The sequence below is a fragment of the Balaenoptera acutorostrata genome, chromosome 17 (assembly GCF_949987535.1).
Source record: "Balaenoptera acutorostrata chromosome 17, mBalAcu1.1, whole genome shotgun sequence".
NCBI lineage: Eukaryota > Metazoa > Chordata > Mammalia > Artiodactyla > Balaenopteridae > Balaenoptera > Balaenoptera acutorostrata.
This window is the reverse complement of record NC_080080.1, coordinates 62,027,083-62,041,396: the sequence shown is the minus strand read 5'-3', so window position 1 is coordinate 62,041,396 and position 14,314 is coordinate 62,027,083. Positions and strand designations below refer to the sequence as shown.

General features: G+C 36.2%; 1 protein-coding gene across 1 annotated transcript in view; it reads left to right on the top strand.

Moving 5' to 3' along the window:
* Positions 1-14,314, top strand: part of ZFHX4 (zinc finger homeobox 4) — a 177,374-nt gene that overhangs the window by 8,379 nt on the left and 154,681 nt on the right.

Below are 14,314 nucleotides of genomic sequence, written 5' to 3'. Positions count from 1 at the left end.
CAAGTTGCCCTGAAAGTTTAATACGGTTTCACGTTTGACATACAATCCTCAGTCCAGGAATGGCCGCTCCCCACTCCCCTATTCTTTTCAAGGTTTGTGAGTGAACTAAAATATTTGCCATTTTGAGGCACTTTTGAATGTACGCACACAACCTAAAAATGGCTTGACACTAAAGTCGTATTTGGCAAGCAGCTTGTCTCTGGTATAATTAGCCACTTTAACATTCTAGAGATTGAAAAAATAAACAAATACAATTTAAGAATTTGGGCAGCTTGACTTAGTTAATGTGTCATAATGCCCTGATGGTCCAAGACAAGTCCTGAGTAGGTGTTTTAGTCATTCAGGTCAGGGGTTCACACACTAGCATCATATATTTAGATGATTGATCATTTCTAATGTTTGCTTGTCCTGGGGAGACGACAGTGCACAGTTGATAATTTTTGAATGGTACACATTATAGCACGTACCTCTAGGACAAAGTTTATAGGTTCCATTGTGTTCTAGCTGTAAAAACAGAAAGCGTTCTGCAGGCATTTACTCAGATCTAAATCATTTTAACCAGGGAAAATCGACTTTTGGGTTAAAATATGCATTTTATAACTGTCCATAAAATTCTTTTCCTTCACTGTAAAGAAGAAAGGAAATCCATAGCTTTAATAATGTTAAAATACAAAAACATATGAGCTGGTGTATGCCGCCTGGTTGTACTGTTAATAACAAAACAAAACTTTCTAAGAGGGAAGTTTATAAAGAATCTTAAAATTTGCCTGATTGGAAGAATAAATTGAAGAAGCCCAATCATATCCTAAAGTACCTTTATTAAACCTGAAAGGCTTTACTAATGTAGATTTTCTAAAATATAGTTCGTAGTACTTTTCCCCCATACATTTAGGAATAAAGCAATTCATACTTAAAATTTCCTGAGCCCACTAATGAATGGAGAGTGAGTCATATCCTTTGGTTTAATAGATACAAGCTAGGAGTGTGTATGCAGACACACACACACCCCTACCCTTTTTCCATGTTAATGTCTCTCTTTCCTCTTCAGATGTGTTTATAGGGGTAGCTGTGCGGTGTTCCTCTGTAGACTGAATTTCTTTCATTTTCTAAAAAGTGGCCAACACGATCGCAACAGAACAAAGCAGGTAGGGTGGTAAGACAACTGGAAACTATCAAAGGGCTAAATCCTAGAAACTTCCTTATAGTTCTTCAGTTTAACCAGCTCATTTTAAAATATGGTACACTGAATTCTGGAGAAGTCAACGTTGAGTCAGCCAGCAAGGTAGGAACATGTCAGGACAAGAAGTCAGCTGTCCCAGCTCTAGGGCCAATGGTCACTCAACTATATTGGCTGCTCAGAAAAGGGTTTGTTCTGTGAATGAATACAAATGTGGTGGAAATGGGGAAGAGAAGAAAAGGAAAATGTGCAAAGGTAATCCAACAGTGATGTTGTCTCCTCTGAGAGAGTGAGTTCCCTGTTACTGAAAGGAGACCAGTAGACTCTGGATGGCCTCTTACCATTGTGACTGGAAGAGTGTTTTTGTGTTAAGTAAGAGGTGAGACTAGGTACTTTGAATGGTCAAGATGAGTCTACGATTCATGAAAGTACTAATGATCTCAGTGACTTAAAATGTATTCTTTTTTTTTTTTTTTAATGTATTCTTAATAACGATGAACACAGTGTGAAGAAGAAAGAGGTTTCTATTTTGTGGAGGGAAAGTAAAGACAAAGCTGTGGTGTTTTAGAGGCAGCATAGTGTAGAGAAAGAATGACCCTTAGTTTAAAACCAGACATTCTTTTGATTCTGTTTACTTTGGATTCCTTTTTCCTTTTAAATGAGTTCGTTTAACTTAAGTCTTAGATATTTGAAAATCTACTCCAATTTTTGACAGCTCAATGACCAATAGAAATCTTATTAGATCTATAAGACACTTGGGTTAAATTCTTGTTATAGATGACCTTAATAAAGCTATTTAATCTTTTTGAGCTTCAGATTCCTCATTTGTATCTCAGAGTTGCTGTAGAGCTTACCTAAGGCTAAACTGTTGTGAACATATTAAAATAAGTGAATGTGGACAGGGCCCGATATTTTTCATTCCCCTTTTCTTTATTGTCAATAGCTGGTTTTGATATAATGCTCTACTGAAGAGTACTTGATAAAGCAAATCTACATAGACCTTTTGAATAGAGATGCCCCTCTCCCTGACAAGGGAGGGAGATAGGAATTAGTCAAGGGGGATGCCTAAGAGGTAGGACCAAAGGGTAGTCTCCTTCTTCTCATGTTTTCTCATTGACGGATACCTAGATGACATCTAGCTGGATACGCCTCCACCTCATTATTTGCTGCTCCATCATCACAAGTTGCTTCCGTTTTGAGGGGTTTCTAGATGATTTTAATGCATTTCTGGGATCTTTTTATAAGAAGCAAATTAGAACAGAAACAGTTTTAAAATAATCCAGACCTTAGTCTATCCATAGGAACTCAAGATTCCAGACTGTCCATTATATACAATAATAGAAGAGACCACAAAGCTTATTTCAGCATTGAAGCTGATCCTACCTGTTTGAAAGCCTTTGAATTAGAGGTTTTCCCCAAACTGGATTAGATGTCATAGCAATACCTTTTTATATACTTGATGTTATGATATTTTGATATGCCATGAAAGAAGAATAAATACTGTTTACATGGCACCCTGCTGACCAAAATTTATACCAACCTAGAGAAAAGATCCAGTTATTAATAACCCAGTAATATTATAGAACCCTTAACTTTTCTTGTGGGAATTTTATAGCCAAGTTATGAGTCTCCCCTTGGCTTATCTCATGGAGGATATCACAGTCCTTTATCTTTCCATAGGAATGCATTATTCAGAGGAGGACGACCCAGGTTCAAAGGTGATAAGATTCACGATAAGCGTTAATAAATTTATAAACACAATTTTTCGATCCTCTAAACTAAAATCTATTTCTCTTATGGTTTTTCTTTTTGATTTTTAAATTCATAATAATTTCCCATTGTGTTACATGTAAGATACACACTTAAAATTATTCTTTATATTTTTATGGAAAATATAAGTGTATTTTGGATAGTAATTTCCCAGATTTGAGTTTGATTTTTGCTTGACATTTATAATATATATTTAGTTCACAATCTTTGCTCAAGTTTTTCTTAAAAATAAAAGTGTGTGCCTTGCCTACGTTCCGGTCATTTATAAGTGGCCCTGGACTCAACCGTTCATTTGAAGCAGATTTATTTAAGGCTAAGCATTTATTGAATACTGATAGGGTAGGATACATTTCATTGGAAGAAAATAATTATCATCTTAGCATTTTTCATGATGCTTGTTTAAGTTTCTCCTCAAATAAATTTCAGTCTCCATGAGGGCAGCACCCATGTCTGTTTAATCCCTGTATTCACAGTGATGGACAATATTGGCAAATCCTTGGTAAATATCCTCAATAAATACATGAATACATGAAAAAATATGATTGTTAATTACAAACATAAATAGAACACTTCAGTTTACTATACTACTGGAATCTGCCTCTCCTCTTGAAATCTGGGTATTGAAAAAAAATGCGACCTTAAAAACATCTGGGTCTGTCTTGGAAGATCCCATAGGGAAAACTATCTTCCAGCACAATCTAAATGGGTTTTTGTATTAGAACCATAGCTTGTTGCAGTCGGAAGGGATATAGCACAATCCCCTGGTTTAACCCATAAGGAAACTGAAGCTCAGAGAAATTTCCGGGAAATATCACACAACTACAGGGCACAGCCAATGAGAATCGTGTGTGTGTATGTGTGTGTGTGTGTGTGTGTGTGTATGTGTGTGTGTGTCTCCTTCAGTAAATCATTTAACATTTTTCAACTTAGTTGGTTGAGCTCCTCCCATATCCAAAGATTCTATAATATTAATATGAGAATAATTTCTGTTATGCTGGAGATTTTTTCATTTGTGGAATTTTTCCAAGCAAAGGACGATTTTCAGTTGGTACAATTTCTATGATGACCGTAGAGCCAGCTGCCTGCTCTGGGACTGTAAAGCTAAACTGCTCGAGATAGAACAAGAATTGCCTGAAAGGTGAAAACTTGCAGGAAAAATGGGGCGGGCTACTTAGTTCTTGAAATGAAACAGGGTGCAGATTAGGAATCATTGTGGTTTGCCAGAAGTTGCTGGTCATAGAAGCCTGTTTAAGTGCTCACTGTCAACAAGGAAGTCATGGGCAGCACTTAAAGTGGCTCACCTCTGATTTATTCATAAACCTCACACGAGCACTTGGCTTTGTTCTTGCTCTAGTAAGGGGGACTGATGCCAATAAGCACAGGAATAAAGAGCTCCTTGCATGGTCCAGTAGTGAATAGCACTTTACCTCAAAGCCTGACCTCCTTTCCCGAGGTCTGTTATGCTACAGTCGACTCTGATTGGCTGAGCGTTCTCAGATGAATTGACAGAAGAGGTTATAACAGTTATCTACTCTGTAAACTCCATAGTATAACAAGAACTGTGTAACTGGAACTTGGGTTCTAACTTAACCTAAAGGTTGCGGCATTCATGCTAAATGGAAAAGTTTCCCTTTCCCCTCTTTTTAAAGCTAGAAGAGTTTCACATTTAATAATGGTCAGAAAAAGATTGCTCCTTTCTAATTGAAGAAGACAATGACCTCGGAGGGAAATGGGTTTTGACAATCCCTTTTTCCATTAAAATGAATTTAGAGAGATTTAGTAACGTAGGGAATTAAGGGTTCGAGAGTAAAATCCGTCCTACATGGGGGTGGGGGTGGGGGTGTGTAGAAACAAAGAAATGGGCTTGCAGATTGATTAGCCGTGTTTATCTGAGAAGCTTTATTTGTGCCACTTCACAGATTATGCTCTGCTCCAGCCGCCCCTCTGGAGGGGAAGGGGCCTTTAAGAGACAGTCAGATGGCTGGTTTGCTGGGGCAGAGGTTGAGTCGAGTTACTTAAATCCCCAGAGCAACATTTAGTTAATGCTAGTCTTTTTTTTTTTTTTTTCCCTTCCCCGATCCTGTCCACTCTGGCTTCCCTTTTCTCCTTTTGATGAAGTTGGTCTCTTACTCCTTAAAGTGCATATATTTACACAAAAATTTCCTCAAATTTTCACAACACATTAACCCAGAAGAGCCATATTAGGAGATGGTGATGAGAGTTAATGATATATCTTTAGATAAAGCCATCCTCCCGTGCAATCACATCAGAGTCATCAGCTCATTTGTCATGGCTGAAGTGAAAATGTCAGGACCAATGAGTGTATGAGTGCTGAAGGGGGCGAAAGGGCTTTTGGAGAAAGATATTTTTGTGCTGGGAGTCGGCCATGGCTTAGATTTAGCTCCAGGGAAATATTGGGATTAGCCAACACTGTGTACAAATCCTTAGCATAACAGAATTAGTTGGGAAAATGGAGAGGTGGGGGTCATGAGGATGGGCACATTTCTGGAGACATGCTCTAGGCTGCAGGCCAGAAACTATGGTAAAGAATGAGACGATTTGTTAAAAGTATTTTAAGGCATGTGTTGTATGCAGTCTCATTGATTCCGGGAAGATTGAAGTCGTAGATTTGAAGGGCATCAAGGGAAGGCCTGCCATAATGTACACTAAACATGTATACATGGCTTTTGTTTTAAATTTAGCTGTATTAAAAGAATTTTGACCCTAACATCTAAACATGTTTCAGGGAGGTAGTATTCGAGCACACAAAGATAATATTCAGGCATAAAGCACTTTTGACAGTACCTTTAGAGTGGAAGTTAATACTTAATTTAAATAACAGTAATTATGCTGGAATACTTGTTGCATTGTTGGGTTTACACAAAACCCAGAAGCTAAACTTTCTTTACACAGACTTCACTCTGAAACTTTAATTGAAAAGTAACTGATTTTCTTTAGCTCCAGAAGTTCTTATCTTTGAGAGACCAGTACTAGCAGATTTATTTCATTTTGGATCCAGTGAACTGTTCTCTTTCAGATAATGTACCCATACAGCCTTCGCTTGTTTAATTCTATTGATTTACAGTGTTAAAGTGAAATAATCTGATACCTGTTTCCTGCCCTTTGAGTATTTGTCGTCAAAGAGGCTGATTAGTTTTTTTTTCCCCCAGCTCTTTAGCAGTTTTAAATGTATAATTATCATTGCATGTCATTTGATAGCTGCACTAATTGCTGCCAACTATTGTCTGTTTGCACTTAATGCTGAAACCTGATCAACATCCTGCTTTGGTTGATGTTTGGTGGTAAACTTTAATTAACTCTTATTGCATTGAAGAAGAGTTCAGGCTTGGTGCTAACTAATCATTTACCTTCATTATGTCCTGACAGCTCCACTTGTTCTTGGTCCTAATAGATACACCAGTCAGTAAATAAACCTGCAAACCTTATGCCTTGTAGTTGCTCCACACTGATATTTTGCTACTTAAAGTATAAGATAATTGGGCCCAGATAATTAGTTAGTTAGTTTAGTATCTCTAGTTCTGCAGACACTAATCTTAATTGCCTCTTTCATGCTGGGCAATTTCATTTTAATAGAAACTGTAGATTTGAGATAACATTATTCCTTCAACATGGTTCCTATGAACATGCATCTTTTGAATCAATACAATTAACCTTGTCTCCTGTTGGAATTCTTGTCATTATTTTTCCTGAAATACTTTTCCTGTAATGATATTGAAGTTAAAGTAATCAGGTTACCAGCAGATCATGTAAAATTCAACTCAAAATTGCTGGCTGCTTGATTTTAATTTGTCTGACATCAAGTTTGTTTGAAAAGGGATAATATGTGGGTAAACTAAGGAGCTTATAATTATGGTTGACGTTTGTTTGTTTATAATGAAATTTAATTACCGTGCATACATTTAAAACACAAAAGTTAATTACTGAATTGCGCACTTCACTTATGGACAGCAGTCAAATTAACTTTCAGGCCAAACAAACAAACAAACCACACACATACACAAAAAGCAAACAAGAGGCTCTTCATAATAGAAATAAAAAAAAAACAAATCTGAGTGATCAAACATAAATTTGCCAATATTTCATCCAGAAGAAACTTTTCATTCCACCTAGGTTCTCTGTGTTAGCCCTAATGTGGTTTCTAATATAAAATAATTTAAAATATCTACATGGGATATAAAAAGAGACTTGCATTTGATAGACTAAGAGTCTTGGATAGTAAGAGGGCACTTGGTAGTGATTTAAGAAATTACGCATATAACTTTCTTCATTAAAACTATTTTGAATCGTTGGAAATCATTGCCCTAGGAATAGGATTGTTTGCTGGAATACCTGACCTGCGATTAATTTTATGAAGATAATTATGGTAGGTTTAGCCTGCAAGGAATGACATTTTTCCAAAAAAAAAAAAAAAAAAGAATATACTTACACTACTATGCTTATGCTATATTGGTTATGAGATCATATTGTGGGACTCATGAAATACAAATAATTATTGTTTGTTTTAATTAATATTTAAATGAGGAAACAATTACAATTGTTTCCTCATTTAAATATTTAGTTGTCAGTATTTCAATAATGAATTTTATATATTAATAGACAAGAAAAAAATGCATGTATATGTTAGGATATATTGTCTTCACATTGTATATCAGAAAAATGTATGTGTGGAATGGTTTTCACTAGTCTGGTAAATCCGTTTCTGAAGCCAAATATTCTATAGTTATATTTACCTTAATGAAACCAATTAAGATGAATTTTTTAAATGTTCCTATGTGACAACTTAAAAGCATTATCAACTAAGCACTCTTAAATTGGGTGTATGCCAGAGAGATTAGTCAATTACGTTTTAAAGACTAGAAATATAAACATATAAAAAACATGGCAAATATGATTTATAAATTTTAAAAACGATTAATTCAGTACATGTTTTTCCAAGGAAAACTAAAGGGTTCCATGTTTAAACTTTCTATTTCAAAGTTTTATTTACTTGAAATTTCAAATATAGTAGGGATTGAAGAAGAGGGGTCTGAGAAGGGAAAATGATTCTGTCCATCACTGAGATGCTTTGTAAAATGAGGGTAATTTACACAACCTTTTAGTATTTCCAGAGAGTATATTTATATGTGTTTTAATATAACACCAATTGATTGATTTGTAGATTAATATTTATTTAGGGAAAAAATTAAAAGGATCATAGAGTCATTTAACTCTAATCCTACTTTGCATAGATGAGACAAAGGGAAGATGATTAATACTTAAGTATGGCTGGGTAATGGCATCCAGAGGTACCTTTTTCTTCTATAAAGAAAGAAAAAAAAAAAAAAAAAAAAGGTCCGTATATTCTCACAGTATTGGCAAACAACAGCTTTCTAGTAATGCTTTAGCTGATTAGGACATCCTTACCCTTTAATGAAGCAATCACTACAAAGCCCCAATGTCAGCTGGAATACTGGCAAAACAGTATCAAAGAAAGAATCAGAGAGAGGCACTGAACATAATTACAGTTCATGTCCTTTCTCACACCAATGCAAACTATTCATTTTCAATTAGAATGAATAAGAAAATTAGAAATCAGCTAGATTGGTTAAAAGGACCAAAGTTTGTTTACAGAGGATAGCTAAAGTATTGGGTCCATTTTGCTCACTGATTATGAAATTTTCCTGAAGCAAACAAATAAAATGAGTCATATAATGGTGTAATTTGGTTAAGGAGAGATTATTGATTTCTCTCCAAGGAAAGTAGCTGGAGTTTGATTAAAGTTGCGAAGAAAACTGAGTAAAATTCCTATTTCCCACAACTAATCAAATTAAGAACTATCGGACCCATTGGCAAAGAGTACTTTTCCTCTTTAGTTCTCCAACACATGTGTTTAATGACATGTAATTGTCATTTAAAGTCCATGGAGGTTTAGAGATGAGAGAGAGAATGAGGGAAAATGAGGCTGGAAAGAGAGGGAGAGGAAGAGGAAGAAAAAACGAGAGGCAGAAGCATCGATTATAAGGGTCCTGTTTATGAGAAGGAAATAAATCTGCACTGAATAGCTAATTTAGGTTTTAATGAGAAAAATGAGAGGAAAACAGGGGAAAATGACTTCATTGACTTACACACTCCTGTTTGTCTTTGTCAACTTTCCCGTTTTAAAAATGTGCTTGGTTTAGGTGCTTACTATATTTGGTTACATCCTTCTATTCAAACTTAATTACCTTCTCCCCTTTGTCGTGACATGGGTGGAAAGTTTTTGCCGTGTCAGGAGAGGTCGTCACACATTCTTTTGCAGCTCTGTTCATTAATTCCTTCTTGCAGAAGCATTTTCTCTCGTGCTGGGAAGGTAGAAGGGTGTAACAGAAGACCCCTGAAACATCAGCAGGAAGCTCTAAGCTGGTTAATGCAGTATAATTGTCTGGACATAGACTGGTCTTTGTTTGTGTGGTTCACTCCGAATCAGCTGTAATTAACTCCAGAGTGTTTCCAGATTGCCAGCAAAGAAAAATTACAGCTTTTCTGTTTTAAATTGTAAAGCTCACAAACATTAACTATGCAGATTGCTTTTACTTTGATATATTTCTATCCTGCAAGAAAAAAAAAGCTTATTTGCCCCGCCCCCATCTCGAAAAATGTGCTTTTGTTAAGTTATGTAATTTAGTGTCTATTGGAACATAATGGTTCCTTAATAGTTTGGTTTGAAATCTTTTTACTCAATATTTTCAATCCTTTGACATCCTTGTATTTGCCTTCTTTATTGCTAATGTTTTTAATACTGCAATGGGGAAGATGTTATGCAATCTTTAATGGAATACTAAACATATACTAAAATAAGCAAATTGCAGAGAAAGCTGAGTAAAGAAAACCACCAGCAACCAACTTAAAAGACTGAGATCAAGTATGTATTCTGACGTAACTGGTGCTTCTACACAGGTACTTTACCTGTGTTTTGATACACATCAAAAGCCAGATTTCACTACCCTCTCGTCTTGGTCAGCACACCACACCCTTCTAAAAGCTTCTGTACAGTAGTTTGTAATTATGAATTCCAGCATGGGTAAAAATGAGGTAGCAGTGTGAGCTAATACAGCCTAGGACACAAAAGATCTGTCAGCAAATGATGCAAAAAAAAAAGTCCAGCCAAAAATCTTTTTTTTTTTTTCTTTCTTCTGAATTTAACAATAAGGAATTTAAGCTTCAATGTGGCTTTAGCAACCGAAGAAAAGAAGCTCTTGGTGTCTGCATAATACCACTTTGATGGATTTTTTTCATCAGTTCTCTGTACGTGGCAACAAATAAACAAGTATAATTATACTTGTGAAGGTCTATTCATTGCTTTGTCAGGATTAGATATATGTGCCGTTTTCACACTGCGCCTCTCTTTTGTCTTTGCCTAACTCACTATGACATATTGATAGAGGATTTGGGATGGGGAAAAGGCCACAGCAGAGACAGTGATGACCTTTTGGAAACTTGATATAATTCAAGGATTTTTATTTATTTTCTCTCTATATACATATATATATATATATTTAGGATTTCTAACTTGTTACCAAATTCCCTTGTAAGTAGACAACTTTTAACCCGTTTAAAATGGAATTACGACTCAAAGTATTATGAGATGGCTAAAGAGCAGATGAGAATAAAAACAATAGGCAAAGGGGCACAGTGGTCTTCTTTCCCAGCACTTAGCAGAGTGGCTAACCTAGCATTCCTTTCCCATTATTCTGTCCTCTTGATCAGATCACGTTCTTTTTAATCATTTCACAAACACTGTCTCACTGTGCTACAGAGGAGGGCTGGGACAATCTCAATTAAAAAACAGAGGTAAAACTGGCCTGATTTTGGGTTCTAATGGGAACTCTGCTTTCTGAATGCAAAGGAATTCTTCTGTTGTTCAGAAAGCACCCCCTTTCATTAGCCAGCCTCCTGGTAGGTGGGTTTGGTCATTTAGCAGAGAAGAGTTTAGGCAGCAGTGACTGCAGGACGAAAGCAAGGCAGAACAAGCAATAAAAGTTCTTTTCTGCATGTTGTCCATTAGTTCCGAAAAAGGGATTTACATGATCAAAGTCACTGATCTTGTGAATTACTGAGAATACCCAAAACTGTGTACACGTATTCCAAGCAGACCAGCAGGTATGTATTGTTCTGAATTTAGCATTAAAATTATATTAGGTTTTCTCTTTGAGATTGCTTGAGGACTTGGGTGATTTTTTTTTTTAAATAGAATGTATGGCAGTAGAGAATAGAAATTGGTGAAGACTAAATAGAAAGCAGCTTAAAGGGTGAAGCAACTTTTACAGTGAGTTTACTTGTTATGCAGTCATTTTGGAATGAATTCTGTGGTTTAAGTTAAATGGTTGTCTTTGTGGTCATTTAACTGGGACTTATAAACTTTAGTGTAAATTTCCTAAGTGGGACACGTTGATAAAAGAAAGATCTTGTCTGACACTGGTGACAGTGAAATCACTTAGCATCATATTCAGTGTCACGGTACATATTGATCTAAATAACTTTAACTGCACAAACTATAGCGATTCCACCCAAACATGCTGGTAAACACTGCCATGGTCATAGTCTATGGCTACAAATTTAAAAATCAGGTAAATCTATTACTAGCTCTATCAGTTCAGATAGTTTTGTTACTGTTGCTTTTGGAATTAAATGTAAATTTGATTGCAGAGAAGTCTTACTATGTATTTGACTTAGTTTCTGATTAATGTGTAGCTTGTGAGAAGAACTTGATAGGCAATTTTGTGTAAAGTTATGTGGGAGTATTGTAACAAAATATATCCTACCACATTGCTTTGACCTATGATGGACACTGTAGTATAGTTTTCATAATTTTTTTTTCACATAGCAATAATGTCATTACATTTTTGAAGTTACTTCTGGCTCTGTTAAGATAAAATAAAAAGAGAGGATCTACTCCATATAGAGAAATATTGACATGAGTCCATGAATGGACTCTGCAGTATTTCATATAGAGAAATATTGCAGAGTCCATTTGGCATCTGGCCAAAATTATTAACTGCACATTACATATAACTCATTTGGGGTGCATTCAGCATGTGTGTAATAATTCTAGTAAGTGTTTCTGTAGGCTGAGAACTGTTGTAGGCGTGCAGGTAAAACAGAATTCAAATAATAAAAATAGCTCAGAAGCTTCTTTACGAAGCTGTAAAGTGTTTGAGAACTTTCCTCACTCATGTAATTAAGGTGAATCTTCTTCCACATATCTGCCGAAGTTATCATAGGAAAGAAAAAAAAAACTACTTTGGGTCCTGGAACTTTACATTTTAATCTAGGATCATTAATTTAGTATTATTTACCACTTTGCTTCCACTCCAACTCTCCAGTTTCTTTCTTCCTGCCTTCCTCATATCTTTTAGTCCATTAAGGGATTCTATTTTAGACATTTTGGCTGCCTTCAGTATGTATACCTCGTACAGATTTGGTAAATGCAAAGGTAAACATTAATGTTTGTGGACTAATTAGAAAATTATTAGGTTTTCACGCTTTTGGGGATTTATCAGATTATTTCAGAGAGTTTTAAAAGCTGCATGCATGCCGTGAGGATAATTAACCTGGAGCTCCTCAATGATTAAAATTACACACTAAGCTTTGTGATGTTTGATTCGTGAGCAATTAGAATGTCACTTTAACCATCTTAGATACCAAAACGAATTTTGATTTTATTTTCAATCTATGCAGATCTTTTGATGTATTTGAAACTGATGACTTCCTCTCTGATTTAGCTAAGATGAAATTTGATTACAGTAAAGAGAGTATGAAGAAGTTATTCTTCATACTTGATATTGCCAGTGACCTTCAAGGATGTCTTTCTTCTAGAAGAACTTTTGAAAAGGAATTTCTAAAATGCCTAGTAATATTGATGAGCCCAGAGTTATGTTTTCTTCCTAGCTCTCTGCCACTGTGAAGTCTACACAATAGAATGTAGGGGTGGGAGGGGTATCCAGGGTGAGTCATCGCGTGTCCATCCTCCCCAATATAATACGTAATGCAGCATAGCCAGGTCCCCAGTAGAACACGAAATGCAGTATAGCCGCGTCAACCTTCCTTGTTTCAGAAATCGTCAGCGTGCGTGAAAGTGTTGATACTTTTACATTACAGGGCTTTTTGCTTTGAAGTTCTGAGTCCCTTCTGTTTTGAGATTTGGAAGAAGATGGGTTACCTGTTTCATAAAATCAGGATGGTGCCTGGGTCACAGAATGAAAACAAGCACTGAAGTTTGAGACCACTCAACTCTCGGGTATAGTGGAATCATTCTGCAAATAGAGAGATCTGCAGGGACTCAGAGAAGCTTAAGCCCCAATCAAGCTGCTGTTCCAGTAGCTGAGGTTTGTAGGTACACACACAAGTGGGCACACACATACATACTGACACACAGAAAGGGAACGCATTTTTACCAACCTATGCCCAACTTTCCCCTGGTACCTTGCCGTGCTACCAGAAACTGATATGGCTTTGTAGAGTGCATCTTATTCTCAACAAAGGGAGTTTATGGCCTAAAATGCTTGTCTGGAGAAAACTAAAAAAAAAGATTGAAGTATTTTCATCAGTAGTGCCTGGGTATGATTTGTTAAGCCAAGGGAGATGTTGATTGAGGCAGTGGTTGAGAGATGGGCAACTCACCAGGATTGATAACATCAAAATGGTATTTGGAATGGTGTTCATTACGTATTGCAGTGGGGAAAAAAAAACCAAAACGGAGTGAATACGATTGTCCCCTAGGATGGTAGGACTGGTTGCAGTAAATATTAATTTCTGTTCTGGTGCCTATTGAGGTGACTGAAGTGTGGGGAAGAATTGTGATTGGTGCTTAATCAGGGCCAGCCAGATACCTGCTGAGAGCTTTTGCACAAGGAAGATTTGTAGTAAGCTGATTTACTGGCAAAATGAAAACCAGAGAAGAGTTTGGTTCGTGCTGCCTGTGACTGTAATATTTCTCATTTTAAGGTTCCTTTATTGTTGGTCTCCCTCCCACGCGCATCCCCCCTTCTAGTCACTGCCTGATAAAGTAAAAGGTAAATTTAAAAAATTACAAGTTATTTGTGTTGTCCTTTTATTCCCGCTGTCATCTATGAAAGCCATTTAGATTTCTATTAAAAGGGGTGTTAAAGCTTTTACGTATGTTCTATCCGTTTTCAGAAAACAGGAATGAAAAAAAAATACGGCTTACTGATATGAATTTTAGATTTGTGATGAATGCTCATAGTGATTTCAAAAACACTTTGGATGTCTAGGCATGCCTGTGATAGCTATCTACATTATTTTGCTACATTTATACAAAGTCTGTCTGTGATAGATAGGTACGCTGGTTTTAACTTTTTCCCCCCTCAC